Source organism: Hemitrygon akajei, chromosome 17 (genome assembly GCF_048418815.1).
Source record: "Hemitrygon akajei chromosome 17, sHemAka1.3, whole genome shotgun sequence".
NCBI lineage: Eukaryota > Metazoa > Chordata > Chondrichthyes > Myliobatiformes > Dasyatidae > Hemitrygon > Hemitrygon akajei.
The window spans coordinates 171,528-198,859 of NC_133140.1; the positions used below are offsets into that span (position 1 = coordinate 171,528).

At 47.4% G+C, this 27,332-nt stretch overlaps 1 long non-coding RNA gene across 1 annotated transcript in view; it reads left to right on the top strand.

Moving 5' to 3' along the window:
* LOC140740918 (uncharacterized) overlaps nucleotides 1–14,210 on the top strand; it is a 47,039-nt gene extending 32,829 nt beyond the window's left edge. Inside the window, exon 3 of the long non-coding RNA XR_012101962.1 lies at nucleotides 12,153–14,210. This is a non-coding gene — a long non-coding RNA (uncharacterized lncRNA). The remainder of the gene's footprint in view (nucleotides 1–12,152) is intronic.
* The last annotated feature ends 13,122 nt before the right edge of the window (nucleotides 14,211–27,332 follow it).

Consider the following 27,332-nt stretch of genomic DNA (forward strand, 5'->3'; position numbering starts at 1 on the left):
TGTGCACGCTCAATAGTATGATTGTTGCCCATGGTGCTCAGGGGCCGCGTCTGGGGGCACTCAGATTCCCCGGCAGAGTCTGAGAGTGTAACAGGGCCCCCACCCTAGGGGCCAGAGACCTGTACCCGCTGGATAAGAGACTTGTCAAAGATTCAAAGCACATTTATTATCAAAGTATGTATGCAGTATACAACCCTGAGATTCGTCTTCCCACAGACAGCAACGAAACAAAAAAAAAAATCATGGAACCTGTTTAAACACCCTACATGTGAAAAAAAAGAAATCGCACAAAAGGCAACTAGGAAGCAAATGACACACAGAAAATTAATCATCAAACCAGAATCAGTTCAGTCCAGTGCTGTGTCGTTCGTTAACTGCAGGCCGCAAAGCCACTCAGCACCAGAATACCCTGATCAAACTCTGCAAAAGAGTAACTGGAGCCCAAAAACACATGTAACATGAGCCGGCGAGTCATACAGAAGTGAGTCCACACGCACAAGCTGTGTCAGATACAAGTCTATCTGATTCGCAGCAGCGTGGTGAGTGGCCCAGTGAGAGCAGCCCTTACAACCTGCCACGGAAGCTCAGACACACCAAGTATCCAGGGCCAGTGGAGATGTTGGGACAAAAGGCTGCGGCCCAGGAGGAATTGAGGATCGGTTTTGGGGATTTCAAAATGCAGATAGTTTGGTAAAATCAGATCAGTGCTGAATCCAAAGAGAAGGAATTTGTAGAATACCTACCAAATGGCTTTTTAGAACAGCTTGTGGTTGAGCTCACGAGGGAAGAGGCAGTTCCGGATTGGGTGTTGTACAATGGAATTGGTGAATGGACTCAGGAAGTGTTTTGTTTCAGCTTTCACTGTGGAAGACACCAACAGTATGACAGAAATTGGAGAGTGTCAGGGGGCAGAAGTGAGTGTAGTTGCTGTTGCCAAGGAGAAGGTGCTTGGGAAGCTGAAAGTCTGAAGGTAGGTGAGTCACCTGGACCAGAGTGAGAAAACCCCAGGTTCTGAAGAGATTGCGGAGGCATTAGTGGTGATTTTCACTAGATTCTGGTAAGACTGGAAAATCCACTCTTTGAGAAAGGAGGGAGGCAAAAAGCACCCTGACTTCAGTGGTTGGGAAAATATTCGTCCATTATTCAGTATGTAACTTTGGGGTTCCTAAAGGCACATAAAATAGGTTAAAGTCAGCATGGCTTCATGAAGGGGGAATTTTACCTGACTAATTTGTTGGAATTCTTTGAGGAGATGACAGGCAGGATAGACAAAGGAGACACGTACAACAGGCTGGAGGGACTCAGCAGGTCGGGCAGTATCCGTGGAAATGAGCAGTCAATGTTTCAGGCCGAGACCCTTCGTCAGGACTCATAGACAAAGGAGGGTCAGTGGATGTTGTTTACTTAGATTTTCAGAAGACCTTTGACATGAGGCTGCTAAACAAGATAAAAGCTCATATTTTAGGGAAGATTGGAGAGAAGATGCTGCAGGGATCAGCGCTCGTTGCATTCTTGTTTGTTATCTATATCAATGATAATGTTAACCGGATCAGCAAATTTGCAGATGACACCAGGATTGGGGGGGTAGTGGACACTGAAGAAGACTATCAGAGCTTATCGTGGGATCTGGATCAGCTGGAAAAATGGACTGAAAAATAGCAGATGGAATTGAGTGTGAAGTGTTGCACTTTGGCAGGACCAGGCAGGGTGGGTCTTACACATTACAACAGGGCACTGAAGAGTGTGGTAGAACAAAGGGATCTGGGAATACAGGTTCACTGTCTTCACTAAAAGTGATGGCACAGAATGACAGGGTCGTAAAGAAACTTTTGGCAAGTTGGCCTTCATAAATTCGTGTATTGAGTACAGAAGATGGGACGTTATGTTGGAGTTGCATAAGACATCAGTGAGGTCTAATTTGGGGTATTCTGTGCAGTTTTGGTGGCCTACCTACAGAAAGATGTAAGTAAGTTGAAAGAGTGCAGAAAACATTTAGACGGATGTTGTCTGGTCTGGAGGACCCGAGTTATTAGGAAAGACTGAACAGGTTAGGACTTTATATCTTAGGATGTAGAAGATCGAAGGAGATTTGATAGAGGTATACAAAATTATGAGGGGTATAGAGAGGGTAAATGCAAGCAGGCTTTTTGCATTGAGGCTGGATGGGACTGCAACTAGAAGTCATGGGTTAAGAGTGAAAGGTGAAATGTGAAAAGATTAAGGGGGACATGAGGAGAAACATCTTCACTCAGATGTCATGAGAGTGTTGAATTGGCTGCCAGCACAAGTGGTACATGCATTTCAATGCTGAAGGGAAGTTTAGATAGGTACATGGATGGGAGGGGGTGGAGGGCTTTGGATAGGTACATGGATGGGAGGGGGTTGGAGATCTTTGGATAGGTACATGGATGGGAGGGGGTTGGAGGGCTTTGGATAGGTATATGGATGGGAGGGGGTTGGAGGGCTTTGGATAGGTACATGGATGGGAGGGGTTGGAGGGCTTTGGATAGGTACATGGATGGGAGGGGGTTGGAGAGCTTTGGATAGGTACATGGATGGGAGGGAGTTGGAGGGCTTTGGATAGGTACATGGATGGGAGGGGGTTGGAGGGCTTTGGATAGGTACATGGATGGGAGGGGGTGGTGGGCTTTGGATAGGTGGATGGGAGGGGGTTGGAGGGCTTTGGATAGGTACATGGATGGTAGGGGGTTGGAGGGCTTTGGATAGGTACATGGATGGGAGGGGTATGGAGGGCTTTGGATAGGTACATGGATGGGAGGGGTTGGAGGGCTTTGAATAGGTTCATGGATGGGAGGGGGTGGAGGGCTTTGGATAGGTACATGGATGGGAGGGGGTTGGAGGGCTTTGGATAGGTACATGGATGGGAGGGGGTTGGAGGTCTTTGGATAGGTACATGGATGGTAGGGGGTTGGAGGGCTTTGGATAGGTACATGGATGGGAGGGGGTGGAGGGATTTGGATAGGTGGATGGGAGGGGGTTGGAGGGCTTTGGATAGGTACATGGATGGGAGGGGGTTGGAGGGCTTTGGATAGGTACATGGATGGGAGGGGGTTGGAGGGCTTTGGATAGGTACATGGATGGGAGGGGGATGAAGGGCTTTGGATAGGTACATGGATGGGAGGGGGTTGGAGGGCTTTGGATAGGAACATGGATGGGAGGGGTTGGAGGGCTTTGGATAGGTACATGGATGGGAGGGGGTTGGAGGGCTTTGGATAGGTACATGGATGGGAGGGGGCTGGAGGGTTTTGGATAGGTACATGGATGGGAGGGGGTGGAGGGCTTTGGATAGGTACATGGATGGGAGGGGGTTGGAGGGCTTTGGATAGGTACATGGATTGGAGGGTGTTGGAGGGCTTTGGATAGGTACATGGATGGGAGGGGGCTGGAGGGATTTGGATAGGTACATGGATGGGAGGGGGCTGGAGGGCTTTGGATAGGTACATGGATGGGAGGGGGCTGGAGGGCTTTGGATAGGTACATGGATGGGAGGGGGCTGGAGGGCTTTGGATAGGTACATGGATGGGAGGGGGTTGGAGGGCTTTGTATAGGTACATGGATGGGAGGGGGTTGGAGGGCTTTGGATAGGTTCATGGATGGGAGGGGGTTGGAGGGCTTTGTATAGGTACATGGATGGGAGGGGTATGGAGGGCTTTGGATAGGTACATGGATGGGAGGGGTTGGAGGGCTTTGAATAGGTTCATGGATGGGAGGGGGTGGAGGGCTTTGGATAGGTACATGGATGGGAGGGGGTTGGAGGGCTTTGGTTAGGTACATGGATGGGAGGGGGTTGGAGGTCTTTGGATAGGTACATGGATGGTAGGGGGTTGGAGGGCTTTGGATAGGTACATGGATGGGAGGGGGTGGAGGGCTTTGGATAGGTGGATGGGAGGGGGTTGGAGGGCTTTGGATAGGTACATGGATGGGAGGGGGTTGGAGGGCTTTGGATAGGTATATGGATGGGAGGGGGTTGGAGGGCTTTGGATAGGTACATGGATGGGAGGGGTTGGAGGGCTTTGGATAGGTACATGGATGGGAGGGGGTTGGAGGGCTTTGGATAGGTACATGGATGGGAGGGAGTTGGAGGGCTTTGGATAGGTACATGGATGGGAGGGGGTTGGAGGGCTTTGGATAGGTACATGGATGGGAGGGGGTGGTGGGCTTTGGATAGGTACATGGATGGGAGGGGTTGGAGGGCTTTGGATAGGTACATGGATGGGAGGGGGTGGAGGGCTTTGGATAGGTGGATGGGAGGGGGTTGGAGGGCTTTGGATAGGTACATGGATGGTAGGGGGTTGGAGGGCTTTGGATAGGTACATGGATGGGAGGGGTATGGAGGGCTTTGGATAGGTACATGGATGGGAGTGGTTGGAGGGCTTTGAATAGGTTGGATGGGAGGGGGTGGAGGGCTTTGGATAGGTACATGGATGGGAGGGGGTTGGAGGGCTTTGGATAGGTACATGGATGGGAGGGGGTTGGAGGTCTTTGGATAGGTACATGGATGGGAGGGGGTTGGAGGGCTTTGGATAGGTACATGGATGGGAGGGGGATGAAGGGCTTTGGATAGGTACATGGATGGGAGGGGGTTGGAGGGCTTTGGATAGGAACATGGATGGGAGGGGTTGGAGGGCTTTGGATAGGTACATGGATGGGAGGGGGTTGGAGGGCTTTGGATAGGTACATGGATGGGAGGGGGCTGGAGGGTTTTGGATAGGTACATGGATGGGAGGGGGTTGGAGGGCTTTGGATAGGTACATGGATGGGAGGGGGTTGGAGGGCTTTGGATAGGTACATGGATTGGAGGGTGTTGGAGGGCTTTGGATAGGTACATGGATGGGAGGGGGCTGGAGGGCTTTGGCTAGGTACATGGATGGGAGGGGGCTGGAGGGCTTTGGATAGGTACATGGATGGGAGGGGGCTGGAGGGCTTTGGATAGGTACATGGATGGGAGGGGGCTGGAGGGCTTTGGATAGGTACATGGATGGGAGGGGGTTGGAGGGCTTTGGATAGGTACATGGATGGGAGGGGGTTGGAGGGCTTTGGATAGGTACATGGATTGGAGGGTGTTGGAGGGCTTTGGATAGGTACATGGATGGGAGGGGGCTGGAGGGCTTTGGCTAGGTACATGGATGGGAGGGGGCTGGAGGGCTTTGGATAGGTACATGGATGGGAGGGGGCTGGAGGGCTTTGGATAGGTACATGGATGGGAGGGGGCTGGAGGGCTTTGGATAGGTACATGGATGGGAGGGGGCTGGAGGGCTTTGGATAGGTACATGGATGGGAGGGGGTTGGAGGGCTTTGTATAGGTACATGGATGGGAGGGGGTTGGAGGGCTTTGGATAGGTTCATGGATGGGAGGGGGTTGGAGGGCTTTGTATAGGTACATGGATGGGAGGGGTATGGAGGGCTTTGGATAGGTACATGGATGGGAGGGGTTGGAGGGCTTTGAATAGGTTCATGGATGGGAGGGGGTGGAGGGCTTTGGATAGGTACATGGATGGGAGGGGGTTGGAGGGCTTTGGTTAGGTACATGGATGGGAGGGGGTTGGAGGTCTTTGGATAGGTACATGGATGGTAGGGGGTTGGAGGGCTTTGGATAGGTACATGGATGGGAGGGGGTGGAGGGCTTTGGATAGGTGGATGGGAGGGGGTTGGAGGGCTTTGGATAGGTACATGGATGGGAGGGGGTTGGAGGGCTTTGGATAGGTATATGGATGGGAGGGGGTTGGAGGGCTTTGGATAGGTACATGGATGGGAGGGGTTGGAGGGCTTTGGATAGGTACATGGATGGGAGGGGGTTGGAGGGCTTTGGATAGGTACATGGATGGGAGGGAGTTGGAGGGCTTTGGATAGGTACATGGATGGGAGGGGGTTGGAGGGCTTTGGATAGGTACATGGATGGGAGGGGGTGGTGGGCTTTGGATAGGTACATGGATGGGAGGGGTTGGAGGGCTTTGGATAGGTACATGGATGGGAGGGGGTGGAGGGCTTTGGATAGGTGGATGGGAGGGGGTTGGAGGGCTTTGGATAGGTACATGGATGGTAGGGGGTTGGAGGGCTTTGGATAGGTACATGGATGGGAGGGGTATGGAGGGCTTTGGATAGGTACATGGATGGGAGTGGTTGGAGGGCTTTGAATAGGTTGGATGGGAGGGGGTGGAGGGCTTTGGATAGGTACATGGATGGGAGGGGGTTGGAGGGCTTTGGATAGGTACATGGATGGGAGGGGGTTGGAGGTCTTTGGATAGGTACATGGATGGGAGGGGGTTGGAGGGCTTTGGATAGGTACATGGATGGGAGGGGGATGAAGGGCTTTGGATAGGTACATGGATGGGAGGGGGTTGGAGGGCTTTGGATAGGAACATGGATGGGAGGGGTTGGAGGGCTTTGGATAGGTACATGGATGGGAGGGGGTTGGAGGGCTTTGGATAGGTACATGGATGGGAGGGGGCTGGAGGGTTTTGGATAGGTACATGGATGGGAGGGGGTTGGAGGGCTTTGGATAGGTACATGGATGGGAGGGGGTTGGAGGGCTTTGGATAGGTACATGGATTGGAGGGTGTTGGAGGGCTTTGGATAGGTACATGGATGGGAGGGGGCTGGAGGGCTTTGGCTAGGTACATGGATGGGAGGGGGCTGGAGGGCTTTGGATAGGTACATGGATGGGAGGGGGCTGGAGGGCTTTGGATAGGTACATGGATGGGAGGGGGCTGGAGGGCTTTGGATAGGTACATGGATGGGAGGGGGTTGGAGGGCTTTGGATAGGTACATGGATGGGAGGGGGTTGGAGGGCTTTGGATAGGTACATGGATTGGAGGGTGTTGGAGGGCTTTGGATAGGTACATGGATGGGAGGGGGCTGGAGGGCTTTGGCTAGGTACATGGATGGGAGGGGGCTGGAGGGCTTTGGATAGGTACATGGATGGGAGGGGGCTGGAGGGCTTTGGATAGGTACATGGATGGGAGGGGGCTGGAGGGCTTTGGATAGGTACATGGATGGGAGGGGGTTGGAGGGCTTTGTATAGGTACATGGATGGGAGGGGGTTGGAGGGCTTTGGATAGGTACATGGATGGGAGGGGGTTGGAGGGCTTTGGATAGTTACATGGATGGTAGGGGGTTGGAGGGCTTTGGATAGGTACATAGATGGGAGGGGGGTGGAGGGCTTTGGCTAGGTACATGGATGGGAGGGGGTTGGAGGGCTTTGGATAGGTACATGGATGGGAGGGGGCTGGAGGGCTTTGGATAGGTACATGGATGGGAGGGGTGGAGGGCTTTGGATAGGTACATGGATGGGAGGGGGTGGAGGGCTTTGGATAGGTACATGGATGGGAGGGGTGGAGGGCTTTGGATAGGTACATGGATGGGAGGGGGCTGGAGGGCTATGTATAGGTACATGGATGGGAGGGGGCTGGAGGGCTTTGGATAGGTACATGGATGGGAGGGGGTTGGAGGGCTTTGGATAGGTACATGGATGGGAGGGGGCTGGAGGGCTTTGGATAGGTACATGGATGGGAGGGGTATGGAGAGCTTTGGATAAGTACATGGATGGGAGGGGGTTGGAGGGCTTTGTATAGGTTCATGGATGGGAGGGGTATGGAGGGCTTTGGATAGGTACATCGATGGGAGGGGGCTGGAGGGCTTTGGATAGGTACATGGATGGGAGGGGGTTGGAGGGCTTTGGATAGGTACATGGATGGGAGGGGGCTGGAGGGCTTTGGATAGGTACATGGATGGGAGGGGTATGGAGGGCTTTGGATAGGTACATGGATGGGAGGGGGCTGGAGGGCTTTGGATAGGTACATGGATGGGAGGGGGTTGGAGGGCTTTGGATAAGTACATGGATGGGAGGGGGCTGGAGGGCTTTGGATAGGTACATGGATGGGAGGGGGTTGGAGGGCTTTGGATACGTACATGGATGGGAGGGGTATGGAGGGCTTTGGATAGGTACATGGATGGGAGGGGGCTGGAGGGCTTTGGATAGGTACATGGATGGGAGGGGGTTGGAGGGCTTTGGATAAGTACATGGATGGGAGGGGGTGGAGGGCTTTGGATAGGTACATGGATGGGAGGGGGCTGGAGGGCTTTGGATAGGTACATGGATGGGAGGGGGCTGGAGGGCTTTGGATAGGTACATGGATGGGAGGGGTATGGAGGGCTTTGGATAGGTACATGGATGGGAGGGGGTTGGAGGGCTTTGGATAGGTACATGGATGGGAGGGGGTTGGAGGGCTTTGGATAAGTACATGGATGGGAGGGGGCTGGAGGAATTTGGATAGGTACATGGATGGGAGGGGGTTGGAGGGCTTTGGATAAGTACATGGATGGGAGGGGGCTGGAGGGCTTTGTATAGGTACATGGATTGGAGGGTGTTGGAGGGCTTTGGATAGGTACATGGATGGGAGGGGGTTGGAGGGCTTTGGATAGGTACATGGATGGGAGGGGGTTGGAGGGCTTTGGATAGGTACATGGATGGGAGGGGTTGGAGGGCTTTGGATAGGTACATGGATGGGAGGGGGTTGGAGGGCTTTGGATAGGTACATGGATGGGAGGGGGTTGGAGGGCTTTGGATAGGTACATGGATGGGAGGGGGTTGGAGGGCTTTGGATATGTACATGGATGGGTGTGGGTTGGAGGGCTTTGGATAGGTACATGGATGGGAGGGGGTTGGAGGGCTTTGGATATGTACATGGATGGGAGGGGTTTGGAGGGCTTTGGATAGGTACATGGATGGGAGGGGGTGGAGGGCTTTGGATAGGTACATGGATGGGAGGGGGCTGGAGGACTTTGGATAGGTACATGGATGGGAGGGGGCTGGAGGGCTCTGTTTGTCGTGCAGGTTGATGGGAATAGGCAATTTAAATGATTTGGTGTTGAGCGAAACGGTCTCCCAGAGAAAGCAGGATCTCCCAGTGGCCACACATTTTAATTCCACGTCCCATTCCCATTCTGATATGTCTATCCATGGTCTCCTCTATTGTCAAGATGAAGCCACACTCAGGTTGGAGGAACAACACCTGATATTCCGTCTGGGTAGCCTCCAAACTGATGGCATGAACAATGACCGCTAACTTCCGTTAATGCCCCTCCTCCCCTTCTTACCCCATCCCTGACATATTTATTTATTTATTTATTTGCCCTTCCTTTTTTTCTCTCTCTCTCTGCCCCTCTCACAATCACTCTTTGCCTGTTCTCCATATCCCTCTGGTCCTCCCCTCCCCTTTCTTTCTCTCTAGGCCTCCTGTCCCATGATCCTTTCCCTTTTCCAGCTCTGTATCCCTTTTGCCAATAACCTTTCTAGCTCTTAGCTTCATCCCTTCCCCTCCTGTCTTCTCCTATCATTTCGGATCTCCCTCTCCCCTTCCTACTTTCAAATCTCTTACTATCTCTTCTTTCAGTTAGTCCTGACGAAGGGTTTCAGCCCGAAACGTCGACTGTACTTCTCCCTGTAGATGCTGGCTGGCCTGCTGCGTTCCACCAGCATTTTGTGTGAGCTACAGGCTAAGGTGGATGACCTTGAAGCTCGGTCTCGCCGTCAAAACGTTCGCATTATCGGGGTTCAGGAGAAAGACGAAAACAATAAGCTGGTGTAATTTGTCACCACGTTGCCTCCGAGGTTGCTGGGGGAAGAACATTTCCACCAGCCGATTGAAGTGGACTGTGCCCACTGGAGCCTAGCACCGGCTAAAAATGGCAGGCCAAGAGTTATTATTGCTAGGCTACACCACTACCAGCTTAAAGAGCTCGTGCTATGGCTGTCTAGGGAGAGAGCTCCGCTCTTATATGTCGGGCGCCTGCTGTTCATGTATCCGGATTTAACCTCGGCTACCATGAGGAAACACCAGGATTTCCAGATCATTAAGGAGAAATTCAAAGCCAGGAAAATTAGGTGTGGATTCTGGTACCCGACGAGGTTTATGGTCACCCGTACATTCAGCACTGCAGCCATAGCTGAGGAGTTCCTGAGCCGAGAAGTTAAAGACTGGCATTCTGACACCGTATCAACCTCAAAGCAGATTATCGCTGGGTTACTGGTTTCGTTGTTGATCGCTAGTGGCTTCATTTGGAGACTGTTCGTTATGTTCAGCGCATGAGGAACGGAAAAGTAAGCTCACACTGATCGCTATTGTTTATTTTTATATTTCATGGTGTATTTGTGGAGGCGTTTCTCCCGCGTTTAGTGAGTAATGGATAGTTATCTCACTATTCCGGGCTGTGTGTTGGCTCGTGGATGTCGCTTTGACTCTTGGTTAGGGGTATGGAAGTACTACTCCTGGTGTGCTTTTATTTTTGGAAGGGTTTTTTGTGTTTCTCAAGGGTTGTTACAGCACATCTATTTGTTCGAGTTACAGTTTGTGTTACGCCGCGACCATACAGCATATTTTTTTGTTAAGCAGCAGACATGACATCTAATTTGCATATGCACAGCAGTGGTGAGATTAAACTTGTTAGCTGGAAGAGAGGGAAGGTGTATGCACATCTTCGTACACTTAAGACTGATATTTGCTTTCTTCAAGAAACGCACATTAAGAAAACAGCGGCGAAAGTGCTTTGTCCCGCCTGGGCATCTCAGGTCTACCAGTCGAATTTTAATACAAAAACTAGAGGTGTTGCAATCCTAATAAAAAAAACATACCGTTTATTCACACACAAACTATTGAGGGGAGATATGTAATAGTGAGTGGAATATTAAACTCCATACCATTGACACTAGTAAATGTGTACGGGCCCAACTTTGATGATCCAATTTTTTTCAGAACCTCTTTAAGGCCATGCCTAATCTGTCTGACTCCAACATAATTGTGGGTGGAGACTTTAATTGCATCTTAGACTCCCTCCTAGATAGACAATGTCCCCAAGTTTGTTCATTTAAGAACAGTATAACACTTAATAATCTCATGCAATCGTATAACATAGTGGATATGTTATAGTACACAGGGGACTGTCCTGTCTCCTCTCCCTTTCTCTTCACCATCTACACCTCGGACTTCAACTACTGCACAGAGTCTTGCCATCTTCAGATGTTTTCTGTTGACTCTGCCATAGTTGGATGATGAGGCTGAGTACAGGGCTACGGTGGGAAACTTTGTCACATGGTGCGAGCAGAATCATCTGCAGCTTAATGTGAAAAAGACTAAGGAGCTGGTGGTGGACCTGAGGAGGGCTAAGGTACTGGTGACCCCTGTTTCCATCCAAGGGGTCAGTGTGGACATGGTGGAGGATTACAAGTACCTGGGGATACGAATGGACAATAAACTGGACTGGTCAAAGAACACTGAGGCTGTCTACAAGAAGGGTCCGAGCCGTCTCTATTTCCTGAGGAGACTGAGGTCCTTTAACATCTGCCGGACGATGCTGAGGATGTTCTACGAGTCTGTGGTGGCTAGTGCTGTCATGTTTGCTGTTGGGTGCTGGGGCAGCAGGCTGAGGGTAGCAGACACCAACAGAATCAACAAACTCATTTGTAAGGCCAGTGATGTTGTGGGGGTGGAACTGGACTCTCTGACGGTGGTGTCTGAAAAGAGGATGCTGTCCAAGTTGCATGCCATCTTGGACAATGACTCCCATCCACTCCATAATGTACTGGTTAGGCACAGGAGTACATTCAGCCAGAGACTCATTCCACCGAGATGCAACACGGAGCGTCATAGGAAGTCATTCCTGCCTATGGCCATCAAACTTTACAACTCCTCCCTCGGAGTGTCAGACACCCTGAGCCAATAGGCTGGTCCTGGACTTATTTCCACTTGGCATGATTAATTTATTATTATTTAATTATTTCTGGTTTTATTTTGCTATATTTCTACTCTATTATTGGTGCAACTGTAATGAAACCCAATTTCCCTGGGGATCAATAAAGTATGTCTGACTGACTGATATTTGCAGGCTTCTTAATCCCACAAAGAAAGATTTTTCATATTTTTCTGCAGTACACAAATCCTACTCTAGGATTGATTATTTTCTGTTAGATTCAACATTGGTCTTGTTGGTAGGCGGTTGCACTTACCGTAATATACTTACCTCGGATCATGCTCCTCTCTCCCTTATACTCAAACTGAACCACAAAAGAGGTGAATATAGTTGGCGGTTAAATAATGCTTTGCTAAAGGATAAGGATTTTTGTTCTTATCTTTCAGATAAGATAGATCTATACTTAAGCACCAATGATGTGGGTGATGTTGATGATTCCACTCTTTGGGAGGCCATGAAGGTGATCCAAGATGGCGGCGCGACGCAGCTTGAAGCGGCCACTCCGGAACTGATTATCTGTTATTTGTGAAGTGGGGTGCTGTGCGCAATCATAATCGATTGAAAACAGATGTGGGAGCACGGCGGAACATCTGGAAATCTCCAGGAAGACCTTCTTCGTTGCTGCTGCTGCTGTGAGGTCCGGGTCTCTGCTGGGAAGAACAGGCCCCCAGTCCTTGGGGTCGTGTTGCTGATGGCCGTTGACGGGGCCGTCTTAATACGCTCGGCAGTGGATGGTGCTCGGAGAAGCTGTGCCGGAGGGGATGGTCGGAGGCTCGGAGGTTCAACGGACTCAGGTCGCTTTCGGCGTGTGCTGCGTCTGCGAGGCTGGTTTCAACGGAGCTTCCATTGTGTGCTGCGTCTGTGAGGCTGAGTCGGGCGGTGCCGTGGAAGTCCATAGCGGGGGTACTCCCTTCTGCCGCCGGCGTGGGATGGCAAGTCTGTCGGGACTTGTGGAAACTGTGGTGATTTCTTTTGAACATATAGTCCTTTAACATCTTGGACTATTTTTACTGTGCCCATAGTCTGTTTTTTTTTATCAATTATGCTATTGTTTGCACTGTTGTAACTATATGTTGTAATTATGTGGTTTTGTGCAGGTCTTGTAGCTTTAGTTTTTGGTCTTGTTTTTGTCTGGTGGATTTGGAGCTCCTTTCCGGGGAACGCGCTAAGACGGTAGCGCGATATTAATACGCAGCAGCCTCTCCGGACTCTGGATTGGGGATTGCCAAACGTTATGTGGATTTTCTGGTGTAGTCTGTTTTGTCATATGCTTTTGTGATATCATTCTGGAGGAATGTTGTCTCATTTTTTAACTGCATTGCATTTGTGGTTTCTAAATGACAATAATCTGAATCTGAATCTGAATGTGAATTAGAGGTTGCATAATAATATATGAGACAGCAGGAAAAAAGAAGATTCAAGAAAAGGTTAACTGAAGTAGATGATGAGTTGGCAAATCTGGAAGCCTCTTATAAAATAAACCAGGAAGCAGAATTACTTAATAAGATTACTGCCTTACGGTATGAGTATAATTCTATAATGTCCAAGAGTGTTTCAAACCTACTGACACAAGTCAGACAGAGGTATTTTGAGCTTGGTGAAAAGCCCCATAAGCTATTTGCCCGTCAGATGCAGGCCTCTAGCACCATACATCATATAAAGGCGAAAGATGGCTTTTTATTGACGGACCTGGAAAAATTAATAAGTGTTTGCGAAGTTCTGTGCTAGTGTTTACCAATCACAAGGTGGTCCGGACACTGAAGCTATGAAAGCATTTTTTGATAATCTGAATCTGCCCATGCTGTCAACAGATTCAGTAAATGCACTTGATGCTGATATTAGCCTAGATGAGATTAAGAAGGTCATCTCCTCCCTCCCCAATAATAAGGGAGCGGGTCCGGATGGCTTTAGCATGGAATTCTTCAAAGTATTTGGTCCAAAGTTGTCAGCTCTGCTCTTACGAATGTTGAATCACTCCAGGACAGCTTCCAGATTGCCACTTACTTTATGTAAAGCCAATGTTTCTCTGATTCCAAAACTAGGCCGTGATCCCGAGGTGGTTTCATCATATTACCCCATTTTGCTGCTGCCCATTGAAACCAAAATTCTCCGGAAAGTCCTGGCCAATAGGTTAAAAGAACGCATTTGTTCTATGATTCATCCAGACCAAACTGGCTTTATGCCAGGTAGACGTATGTATTTTAATCTGCACCATCTCTTCAATATTTTATATACAAAGCATGCAGAAGGGGCTGTAGTCATCTCATTAGATGCGCAACGTGCATTTGACCAAGTGGAATGGTCATATATGATGTTTGCACTTAAGAGATTTGGATTTGGATCATCCTTCATTAAATGGATTGAGATAATTTATTCACACCCATCTGCTTCAATTATCATTAATCAGAATATTTCTTCCCCTTTTGCAATTCATCGTGGGACTCGTCAAGGCTGCCCCCTTTCTCCGTTTTTGTTTGCAGTTATCATTGAGCCACTGGCTGTTAGCATCAGACAGGACCCTTTGGTATTTCCCATTGATATGCATGGACATAAACATCACCTTTCGTTATACGCTGACGATCTCCAGCCCACAAACGTCAATACCCGCCCGTCTGACTCTAATTAATAATGTTGGTAGTTTTCATGTTTCTGGAATAAGAGTGAACTAATGCCAGTCACTGCAGTGGTTAATACAGCGTATGTACAGTCCATTCCCTTTAAAATAACATGATAATTTTTCCCATCTTGGTGTGACTATTACAAAAAAACCCAGATGATCTTTTGCAAGTGAATTGGTGAAACAAAGTTGAACAGGTTAAATGCAATATTGACTTTGGAAAACCCTTCCAATTTCATTGGTGGGGAGGATTAACGCAATCAAGATGATTGTACTGTCACGATTTCTTCATCTTTTCCAGTCAATTCCATGTTTTATTCCTCTGTCATATTTTAAGCAATTGGATTCAATTATTATACCCTTCATTTGGAATTATAGAGCCATTAGAATTACTAAAAAACACTTGTCAAAGCCCAAGGAAGCAGGTGGTTTTGCCCTACCAGACATTAAAAAGTATTACTGGGCTGCCCACCTATCCATTCTTGCATGGTGGAAGAAAGGCACCTCTACCTCAGACTCGTGCCCAGCATGGTTACTCAGAGAGTGAGTGCTCTGTAAGAAGACTTCCTTACCAGCTCTCCTTAATAGCCCCACTGCAGTTAATTTATTGTCACATTTTAGTAACAGCTTTGTGGTTGGCAACACTATAAGAATTTGGAAGCAGATTCAACTACACATTAAAGCCCCAAAAACTTATATTGACACTCCGATTTGTGACAACCACTCCTTTTTGCCTGGCCTGAATGATACTGTTTTTTCATCCTGGAAACAGAGTGGTATCTGTAGAGTAGGTGACCTACATGTAAATGGAAACTTTGCCTCATTTGCACAGTTACAAGCAGTTTACAATATCCCTGCAACTAGTTTTTTTAGATATCTACAAATTTGAAATTATGTTAGGAAATATATACCTAACTTGGAGGTTTTAGACAAACATGAGTCCTTGGAGGCAATAAATAAATTTGATCCAGTTACTCGTAGTGCGGTATCCTGTTCTTATCAGATCCTACATAATGGAGCTCAGGTGAATACTGCAGGTCTTAAACAGGCATGGGTGGATGAATTGGGTATAGAACTGACAGAGGAGGTCTGGGATGAGTGTTTAAAGAGTATACATGATTGTTCGGTCAATGTCAGTCACGTACAGTTTAAAACAATACATAGACTCCATTATTCCAAAGAAAAGTTGCACAGCTTCTACCCTGATGTTTCACCAGTTTGTAATAGATGTAAATCTGAGAACAGTAACTTGTCACATTCATTCTGGTCACGTTGTAAGCTTTATGCATACTGGAAAAGTATTTTTCACTGTTTCTCTGAGGCTTATGGGAAGCGGTGGGAACCAGACCTGCTCATAGCCGTCCTTAGAGCAACAAGCTCCCTATCTTCAGCCAATAAGTATGAAAAAATGGCTGTATTGTTTGGAATGGTGATTGCTAAGAAGTTAATCCTGCAAATGTAGAAAATGGACTCTGTGCCTATGTATGATCTGTGGCTGAGAGAACTGGCAAATACTTTACATTTGGAGAGACTGAGACTATGTAATGAGGACAGAGGGGACATCTTTGAAAGGATATGGGGCCCTGTATTGGACTTTCTTACGGGGTGAGGACTGAGGTTTTGTTGGTGCGGTGCACCTCTGCTGTGTATGTTTACTTTTGCCTTTATTTTTTTTTCTCTTTCGCTGCTCAGCATTTAATTTGATCTTGCTATGGTTGTGATTTTTGTGGATATGCTATAATTTTTTTGTTAGTTTTTTCTGTTCACATAAAACAATAAAATATATTTTAAAAAACCTACAGCACAATACAGGCCCTTCGGCCCACAAAGTTATGCCATACATATCCCTACCTTAGAAATTACTAGGGTTACCCATAGCCCTCTATTTTACTAAGCTCCATGTACCTGTCCAGGTGTCTCTTAAAAGACCCTATCGTATCCGCCTCCACCACCGTTGCCGGCAGCCCATTCCACGCACTCACCACTCTCTGCGTAAAAAACTTACCCCTGACGTCTCCTCTGTACCTACTCCCCAGCACCTTAAAACTGTGCCCTCTCATGCTAGCCATTCCAGCCCTGGGAAAAAGCCTCTGACTATCCACACGATTAATGCCTCTCATCTTCTTATACACCTCTATCAGGTCACCTCGCATCCTTCGTTGCTCCAAGGAGAAAAGGCCGAGTTCACTCAACCTGTTTTCATAAGACATGCTCCCCAATCCAAGCAAAATCCTTGTAAATCTCCTCTGTACCCTTTCTATGGTTTCCACATCCTTCCTGTAGTGAGGCAACCAGAACTGAGCACAGTACTCCAAGTGGGGTCTGACCAGGGTCCTATATAGCTGCAACATTACCTTTTGGCTCCTAAACTCAGTTCCACGATTAATGAAGGCCAATGCACCGTATGCCTTCTTAAACACAGAGTCAATCTGCACAGCTGCTTTGAGCGTCCTATGGACTCAGACCCCAAGATCCCCCTGATCCTCCACACTGCCAAGAGCCTTACCATTAATACTATATTCTGCCATCATATTTGACCTACCAAAATGAACCACTTCACACTTATCTGGGTTGAACTCCATCTGCCACTTCTCAGCCTAGTTTTGCATCCTATTGATATCTCGCTGTAACTTCTGACAGCCCTCCATGCTATCCACAACACCCTCAACCTTTGTGTCATCAGCAAATTTACAAACCCATCCCTCCACTTCCTCATCCAGGTCATTTATAAAAATCACGAAGAGTAAGGGTTCCAGAACAGATCACAGAGGCACCCCACTGGTGACTGACCTCCATGCATAATATGACCTGTCTACAACCATTCTTTGCCTTCTGTGGGCAAGCTAGTTCTGGATCTACAAAGCAATGCCCCCTTGGATCCTATGCCTCCTTACTTTCTCAATAAGCCTTGCATGGGGTACCTTATCAAATGCCTTGCTGAAATCCATGTACACTACATCTACTGCTCTTCCTTCATCAATGTATTTAGTCACATCCTCAAAAAATTCAAACAGGCTCATAAGGCACAACCTGCCCTTGACAAAGCCATGCTGACTATTCCTAATCATATTATACCTCTCTAAATGTTCATAAATCCTGCCTCTCGGGATTTTCTCCATCAACTTACCAACCACTGAAGTAAGACTCACTGGTCTATAATTTCCTGGGCTTTCTCTACTCCCTTTCTTGAATAAAGGAACAACATCCGCAACCCTCCAATCCTCTGGAACCTCTCCCGTCCACATTGATGATGCAAAGATCATCGCCAGAGGCTCAGCAATCTCCTCCCTTGCCTCCCACAGTAGCCTGGGGTACATCTTTTCTAGTCCCGGCGACTTATCCCACTTGATGCTTTCCAAAAGCTCCAGCACATCCTCTTTCTTAATATCTACATGCTCAAGCTTTTCATTCTGCTGCAAGTAATCACTACAATCACCAAGATCCTTTTCCATAGTGAATAGTGAAGTAAAGTATTCATTAAGTACCTCTGCTATTTCCTCCAGTTCCATACACAATTTCCCACTGTCACACTTGATTGGTCCTATTCTTTCACATCTTATCCTCTTGCTCTTCACATACTTGTAGAATGCCGTGGGGTTTTCCTTAATCCTGCTCACCAAGTCCTTCTCATGGCCCCTTCTGGCTCTCCTAATTTCCTTTTTAAGCTCCTTCCTGTTAGCCTTATAATCTTCTATATCTTTAATATTATCTAGCTCTCTGAACCTTTTGTAAGCTTTTCTTTTCTTCTTGACTAGATTTATTAGAGCCATTGTACACCATGGTTCCTGTACCCTACCATAACTTCCCTGTCTCATTGGAACATAACTATGCAGAAATCCACACAAATATCCCCTGAACATTTGCCACATTTCTTCCGTACTTTTCCCTGAGAACATCTGTTCCCAATTTAAGCTTCCAGTTTCCTCTTCCTATCTCTCTCCAATGCTATTGTAAAGGAGCTAGAATTATGATCACTATCTCCAAAATGCTCTCCCACTGAGAGATCTGACACCTGACCAGGTTCATTTCCCAATACCAAATCAAATACTATCTCTCCTCTTGTAGGCTTATCTACATATTGTGTCAAGAAACCTTCCTGAACACACCTAACCAACTCCACCCCATCTAAACCCCTTGCTCTAGGGAGATGCCAATCGATATTTGGGAAATTAAAATCTCCCATCACAACTCTGTTACTATTACACCTTTCCAGGATCTGTTTCCCTATCTGCTCCTTGATATCCCTGTTTCTATTGGGTGGCCTATAAAAAACACCAAGTTATTGACCCCTTCCTGTTTCTGACCTCCCTCATGGACAATTCCTCCATGATGTCCACCTTTTCTGCACCTGTGACACTATCTCTGATTAACAGTGCCACACCCCCACCTCTTTTGCCTCCCTCCCTGTTCTTTCTGAAAAATCTAAAACCCAGCACTTGACGTAACCATTCCTGTCCCTGAGCCATCCAAGTCTCTGTAATGGCCACCACATCATAGCTCCAGGTACTGATCCACACTCAAAGCTCATCTTCTTTGTTCATAACACCTTGTGTTAAAATAGACACATCTCAAGCCTTCGGTCTGAGCGCGTCCCTTCTCTATCACCTACCTATCCTCCCTCACACACTGTCTCTTAACTTTCTCAATTTGTGAGCCAACCGCCCCTTCCCCAGTCTCTTCAGTTCGGTTCCCACCCCTCAACAATTCTAGTTTAAACTCTCCCCAGTAGCCTTAGCAAACCTCCCCGCCAGGATATTGGTCTCCCTGGGATTCAAGTGCAACCTGTCCTTTTTGTAGAGGTCACATCTGCCCCAAAAGAAGTCCCAATGATCCAGAAATCTGAATCCCTGCCCCCTGTTCCAATCCCTCAGCCACGCATTTATCCTCCACCTCATCCTATTCCTATTCTCACTGTCACGTGACACAGGCAGTAATCCCGAGATTACTACCTTTGTGATCCTGCTTCCCAACTTCCTTCCTAACTCCCTGTAGTCTGTTTTCAGGACCTCTTCCCTTTTCCTACCTATGTCATTGGTACCAATATGTACTACGACCTCTGGCTGTTCTCCCTCCCACTGCAGGATATCTTGGACGTAATCTGAAACATCCCAGACCCTGGCACCTGGGAGGCAAACTACCATCCGAGTTTCTTTCCTGTGTCCACAGAATCACCTGTTTGACCCCCTGACTATAGAGTCCCCTATCACTACTGCCTTTCTCTTCCTTTCCCTACCCTTCTGAGCCACAGGGCCAGACTCTGTGCCAGAGGCACGGCCACTGTCACTTCCCCCAGGTAGGCTGTCCCCCCTCCCCCCCCCAACAGTACTCAAACAGGAGTACTTATTGTCAAGGGGTACAGCCACTGGGGTACTCTCTAGTATCTGGCTCTTCCCCTTCCCTCTATGTTTCTATAAAATTTTTAATTCCTCTCTTGACTTGTCTGTCTCAGACTTAGAGTTGGTTGACTTGGTGGGTGGGGAATGAACGAATTTGAATGTAGCTTCTTTCGGGTTTGTTTTCATGCGCCACAACTCTGGAACTGATCCAGAAGCCCGGTCGAGCAGAGTCTGGCTCAAGGACCATGGCATTCATCAAATATGTATTCCGACTTGCTGTGGTAATGTGCAACAACATTCAACAATCATGGAGAATAAGATTTATATGGAAGAATTTGCTGAAGACACGACAGTTATTGGCAAATTCATCATTAAGGGCCTCAGTCACCCAGGACACGCTCTCTTCTCATTCCTCCCATCAGAGAGGAAAGTCAGGAGCCTGAAGGCTACCCTCAATATTTTAGTAACACTTCTTGTTCTTATTACACTTCAACTATAATTTATTATATTTATATTATAAATTATTATATATAAACCTGATTCTGTTCTAAAAATATAAATAAAAAAGTGAAAGTTAGAGATTGAAATAAAACGTGCATAAACAGCAGCATGTATTTACAATGTAAATAGTGTTATAAACAGTGGTTTAAAGTGTTACTGATGAGGGTAATGGATAGAGGTATGTGGGGAGGAGGGGGGGCTGACTGCCTGGGGGACGTTTTTGTTTTAATTGTCCTAATGTGCTTTCACACTTTACTAAAGTGCTTCCTCTGCACTGGCTGGGGCTGGGGTTAGCAGAATACAACAGATAGATAGATAGATAGATAGATAGATAGATAGATAGATAGATAGAGAGATAGATAGAGAGATAGATAGAGAGATAGATAGATAGATAGATAGATAGATACTTTATTCATCCCCATGGGGAAATTCAACATTTTTTCCAATGTCCCATACACTTATTGTAGCAAAACTAATTACATACAATACTTAACTCAGTAAAAATATGATATGCATCTAAAATCACCCTCTCAAAAAGCATTAATAAATAGCTTTTAAAAAGTTCTTAAGTAGTTTACTTAAATACATTGAGTCCTAACCCCGGCACTTTAACATATCTTACTCCTGGCGGTTGAATTGTAAAGCCGAATGGCATTGGGGAGTATTGACCTCTTCATCCTGTCTGAGGAGCATTGCATTGATAGTAACCTGTCGCTGAAACTGCTTCTCTGTCTCTGGATGATGCTATGTAGAGGATGTTCAGGGTTTTCCATAATTGACCGTAGCCTACTCAGCGCCCTTCGCTCAGCTACCGATGTTAAACTCTCCAGTACTTTGCCCACGACAGAGCCCGCCTTCCTTACCAGCTTATTAAGACGTGAGGCGTCCCTCTTCTTAATGCTGCCTCCCCAACACGCCACCACAAAGAAGAGGGCGCTCTCCACAACTGACCTATAGAACATCTTCAGCATCTCACTACAGACATTGAATGACGCCAACCTTCTAAGGAAGTACAGTCGACTCTGTGCCTTCCTGCACAAGGCATCTGTGTTGGCAGTCCAGTCTAGCTTCTCGTCTAACTGCACTCCCAGATACTTGTAGGTCTTAACCTGCTCCACACATTCTCCATTAATGATCACTGGCTCCATATGAGGCCTAGATCTCCTAAAGTCCACCACCATCTCCTTGGTCTTGGTGATATTGAGACGCAGGTAGTTTGAGTTGCACCATATCACAAAGTCCTGTATCAGTTTCCTATACTCTTCCTCCTGTCCATTCCTGACACACCCCACTATGGCCGTGTCGTCAGCGAACTTCTGCACATGGCAGGACTCCGAGTTATATTGGAAGTCTGATGTGTACAGGGTGAACAGGACCGGAGAGAGCACGGTCCCCTGCGGCGCTCCTGTGCTGCTGACCACCGTGTCAGACCTACAGTGTCCCAACCGCACATACTGAGGTCTATCTGTCAAGTAGTCCACTATCCAATCCACCATGTGAGAGTCTACTCCCATCTCCGATAGGTTGTGCCTTAAGATCTTGAGCTGGATGGTGTTAAAGGCACTAGAGAAGTCCAGGAATGTAATCCTCACAGCACCACTGACCCCATCCAGGTGAGAGAGGGATTTGTGCAGCAAATACGTGATAGCATCCTCCACTCCCACCTTCTCCTTATACGCAAACTGAAGAGGATCCCGGGCATGCCTGGTTTGTGGCCTCAGATTCTGTATTATCAGCCGCTCCATGGTCTTCATCACGTGCGACGTCAAGGCAACAGGTCTGAAGTCATTCAACTCCTTTGGTTGTGGTTTCTTCGGTACCGGGACAATACAGGATGTTTTCCACTGTCTGGGTACTCTTCTCTGCTCCAGGCTCATGTTGAAGATGCGCTGTAGTGGTTCTCCCAGCTCAGTCGCACAGGCCCTCAGTAATCGTGGGGAAACTCCATCAGATCCAGCCGCCTTGCTGGTACAGATCTTCCTCAGTTGACCTTCCACCTGTGCAGCCGTAATCCTGGGCGTGGGCAAGGTCTCCTGTGAGTGGCTATTTTCCTGTGAGGGAAGTAAGAGGGAGGACGAGTAGAAAGACAAGCCTGGTGTGGAGTTCTGCGGTGAGGATGAGATTGTGCTGTCGAACCTATTGAAGAAGTTGTTCAGCTGGTTCGCTTTCTCCACATCTCCTCTTATGTTTGCCCCCCGCTTTGCACCGCATCCGGTGATGATCTTCATCCCATCCCACACCTCCTTCATGCTTTTGTTCTGCAGCTTTTGTTCTAGCTTCCTCCTATACTGCTCCTTTGTCCCCCTTATCTGTACTCTGAGTTCCTTCTGAACTCTTTTAAGCTCCAACCGATCACCATCTTTAAAGGCCCTCTTCTTCTGGTTTAGGAGGCCTTTGATGTGACTAGTGATCCAGGGCTTATTATTGGGATAGCAGCGAACAGTTCTAACAGGGACAACGACATCCACACAAAAGTTAATATAGTCCGTTGTGCATTCAGTGACCTCCCCAACGCCCCCACAGAGCCCCCCTTGCAGTACATCCCAGTTAGTAGTACCAAAGCATTCTCTCAGGGCCTGTTCAGCTTCAGGAGTCCACTTCCTAAAAGAGCGTGTGGTAGTGGGATGCCTCATCACAATTGATTTATATCTGGGCTGTAACAAAACCAGGTTGTGATCAGCTTTCCCCAGTGCAGGCAGCGGGGATGCACTGTATGCCTCCTCTATGTTTGCATACAGTAGGTCAATAGTCCTATTACCCCTGGTGTAGCAATCCACATACTGGGAGAAAGCAGGTAGTGTCTTGTCCAAAGTCACATGGTTGAAGTCCCCTGTAATTAACACCAGTGCCTCAGGGTGCTGTGTCTGCAGTTTGCAGTTCCTCATTTTCACAGCCTCCCCTCCTCTCCCACCCCCACCGTCCTTTGCAGAAAGTAAGACTTGCCAAACATGCTGCAACACTGCGGTCGGTAACTGTGCTGTATCTCAGGGCATTCGACTAGACAGCGCAAGCAGCCCAGAGCCTAGTGCCCAGGTACTGAGCTACAGGCAACACACCAACGATCCTATAAATGTGCTCCTTCACAGCCGGGAAGCATCACCTTCCTTTGAAGGTGGTGGTAGAGAGATAATTATGCTGCCCTTGCTTGCCCATAATCACACCCAGGCTCTTGACGACAATCATCGCTGTACAAAATGCTCAAAAGTTAAACTAAGTCACCACAACAGCAAAGGTCTGTGTCACTTATAAGACGGCACAGAACATCTTAAGGCGTGGATATGGTATCCAGGGAGAGGGAACACCTCTGGTGAAAGGGCTCATCTTGTCCATTCTGGGGCAGCTCACTCACCTTTGGTCCCCATTGGACACTCAGCCCTCAACTGTGGCTCCAAGTAGCCATTTGCACCTGACAGAGGCCACGTCCTGATGACTACGGCAGCTGAGGGTAGCCGGTGGGCCTCGTAGCCCAATGAGACAGTGATTCCCTGACCTGGCACATGAAGACAGCTCTGGCAGACTGGGATAGTGAGATCCAATGGCCAGGAACGCCGTTGGGCAACACTTTGTGGACAGCAAAAGGACTCTCTTTCGAGAACTCGACAGCACATGTTCTCAGTATTATTTATTTATATATTTAAAATTATTTGCACGATTTGTCTTTTGCATGTTGGTTGTTTGTCAGTCTTTGTTTATTACTGTTTTCATAAAGTGTATTTCTTTATTTTACTGTAAATGCAGCAAGAAAATAAATCTCAGGGTAGTACATGGTGGCATATATATATGTACTTTAGTAATAAATTTACTTTGAACAAGCTTCACTGTGTCCTGGCCACGGAGCACACCACAGACAGGGCTGCCATGAATTGTGACTGGTGCATGGAGCTTTGTGAAGTCAGGGACCCGGAAAGGGAGAGACAATCCTGAAAGAAAGGCCCTACATTCCTCTGCCCGCACCATCCCCTCAGAGGTCGGTGGTTAGACCAGGCACTTCACCCGAGTTTCGAGGAGAAGCAAATCTCAGCAACAGAGGACCAGGAAATGCCATACTTACTCAGCTAATCTCACCCGTTTATTGTACCCACCATCGCTACTATCTACATGATTAACTCTCTGCCTCAAAAAGGCAATGGCCATCATCAAAGTTCCCCACCATCCAAGCTATGCCATCCTCTCACAGAAGATAGTGAACCTGTGGAATTCATTGCCGCAATTGGCTGTGGCTGGCAAATCTTTAGGTATATTTAAAGCAGAGGTTGATAGGTTCTTGATTAGTAAGGAGGTCAAAGGTTATAGGGAGAAAGCAGGAGAATGGAGTTAAGAGGGATAGTAAATCAGTCATGATGGAATGGCAAAGCAGATTCAATGGGCTGAATGGCCCAATTCTACTCCTGTTTCCTATGGGAGGTACAGAAGCCTGAAGTACCACGTTACCACGTTCAAAAACAGCTGCTTCCTGTGGTGATGTCACGTGTGATGACGTAACTGGAAAGAGCTCTGAGCATGCGCAGAAATGACAGAATGATCTGGAACCTGGCTTGGTAAAGACATGGTTTGGTTTTGTTGCTGTAACTAAAAGTTCTAATTCTTCCAGAATATGATTCTTTATTGTTAACCCATGGTACATATTAATACAAAGAACACAACACTTCCCTTTAACCATTTAGTTCTTGAACAAACTGGAAAACCTTAATCACCACAGTTTAGCAACACCATGACCATTTCAATCACTTTGCACTAAAAAAGATTTTGTTTCAATGCTGGCTCTAGTTTTGTTCTTTCTTGTAAAAATTGTATATAATTTATGTTTTTGTGCTTGCTGCTTATATGAGGTCATGTGGCTGAGGTGCTGTCAGTCAGGATTAATCGGCAGAGAAGTTAATCCTTTCTCAGATACAATTAACAATTCCAGAAGTGTTGGGTCTCCAAAGAAATGGCTAGTGAGACAGCAGGCACATTGTTTAGAATTCTCTGAAATTCCCCAGGTGTGGAAGATCTACCATTTGAATACTAAATGGAAAATGCAAATCTCTGTTATCTAAAAAGGGAGGGAGATTAACAACAGGAGCCTGCATGTCTGTTAGCTTAACACTGGGACCATGTTAGAACCTGTTTTTACAGATGTTATCGAAGGACTCTGAGGAAAAGTCAGATTAATGGGGTAAAGTCAACATGGCTTTGTAAAAACAATGTCGCGTGTGACCAAGTTATTGTGTGTGCGTGTGTGTGCGCGCGCGTGCGTGCGTGTGTGTGCGTGTGTGTGTCTCTGTACAATGGCAGAGAAGTACACAGTCCCTGAGTGACTTGACTTGTCGATTGATGGTGCATGGGACGTTGCCTTGGAGCCAACAACAAGAACCGGTAAGCATGTAGCAGTACCGCATCTCGCAGACGAACGCCATCCAGCTCGTCTTCCATTGAGAACAGTACTAATGGAAGGGGCCAGCTCCCAACCCAGTACACCAGTCACGCCATTTGGAAATCCCCCTCCAAATCACTCACCATCCTGACTTGGAGACATATCGCCATTCCTTCATTGTCGCTGGGTCAAAATCATGGAATTCTCTCCCTAACAGCATGGGGGTGTACCTACACCTCAGGGACTGCCGCAGTTCAAGAAGGCAGCTCATCACCAGCTTCTCAAGGGCAACTAGGGATGGGCAATAAATGCTGGCTTAGCTGGTGACTTGCACATCCCGTAAGTGAATAAATTAAAATAAACACTCATTTCTGTCTTCACCGACACCAACCTCTCAAAACCTTGCTCCAACCACCTGTATTCATCTACCTCTACCTATTACCCACCTACCTCTGTCTCCCAACCCTACCCAGCTTCCTCTGCCCATCATCCTTCCCCTGCCCTCGATCCTCTAACCACTGACTGGCCCCTGCCTCGACACTCCCTCTCTTCCCTTTATACCAGCTGTCTCCTCTCACACCTCAACATGTCAACCTTTTCCTTTCCTCCCACAGATGCAACCTGACCCACTGAGTTCCTCCAGAGAATTGTATGTTACTCCAAATTCTAGCTCCTGTAGTCCCTTGTGTCTCCAGGCAGGAGTTTAGTCTAGAGAGGCTGACGATGAGAGAGGATTTGATAGGTGGTGCAGATCGAGAGAGGAAGTGTTCCAATTACCAGATGGTTCCAGAACCACAGATACGTTGCAAAGGGCAGACATTACATGAGAAATGCAAGGGCAGGCTCTCTTCCACAGACGTGTTTGAGATTGGAACCTCAGTCCCTGTGGGGTGTTGGAGCAGAGTTGATCAGGGTGAGTATGTGAGACTGGAGTTGGAAGCCTTGTTTTCATCAGTGAGTCTGGAGCTCAAGGCCTAGAGCGTGCGTCCCCATCCAGAGCCCTCATTCTTCATTACGAGCTGTTCATAGGTTGATACTGAAGATCGATGCCCAAACATTGATTGGATGTCCACAGGTGAAGGCCTGATGGCTGGAGCCCTAGATCTGTGAATCTCTGCAAGTGCACTGGTCAATGCCTGCAAACCCTCGTCCACTGGAGGCTGGAGGCCAGAGGGGATGTGGGTGGGAGGGAGGAAAAGCGTTTGTTTTGCTGCTGTTGCTTCATCACTTGCTATGTTCTGTGTTGTACAAGTTAAACATCCCTCGGCTGTTTCAATGCATATCACTGAACATTTCGATGTAGGTGTGATAAATAAACATGAATCAAACTAATTCTCAATCTGAATCAAAGGGGATTGGAGAGGATGTTCGGGTTGCAGGGAAGAGGAGGACTAGTTAGGACTGACCAATTCACGGCAGAGCCTTTGGGCCACACCATCCCTTTTGCACTGTAATCACTTTATCATGTTATGAATGTGTTTTATTAAAGTTAAAAATAACAATGGTACTGGATTATGACTTTTCAAAACATAAAGGGTGAGAATTGCCTATGGTTTAAAATACCAGATAAAAATAACACTTCTCTACTAATTGATGTTACTTTCCAAAATTTACATAAATCCAAATTTTTGTATCCAACAATATTAATAAAAAGACAAAAATGTTTACCCTTTCTACTGTATTTTAATTATTAAAGGATGAAAAGAGATTATTAATTCAACACCCACACTTGTGTGTCATTGCTTCATTTAAAGTT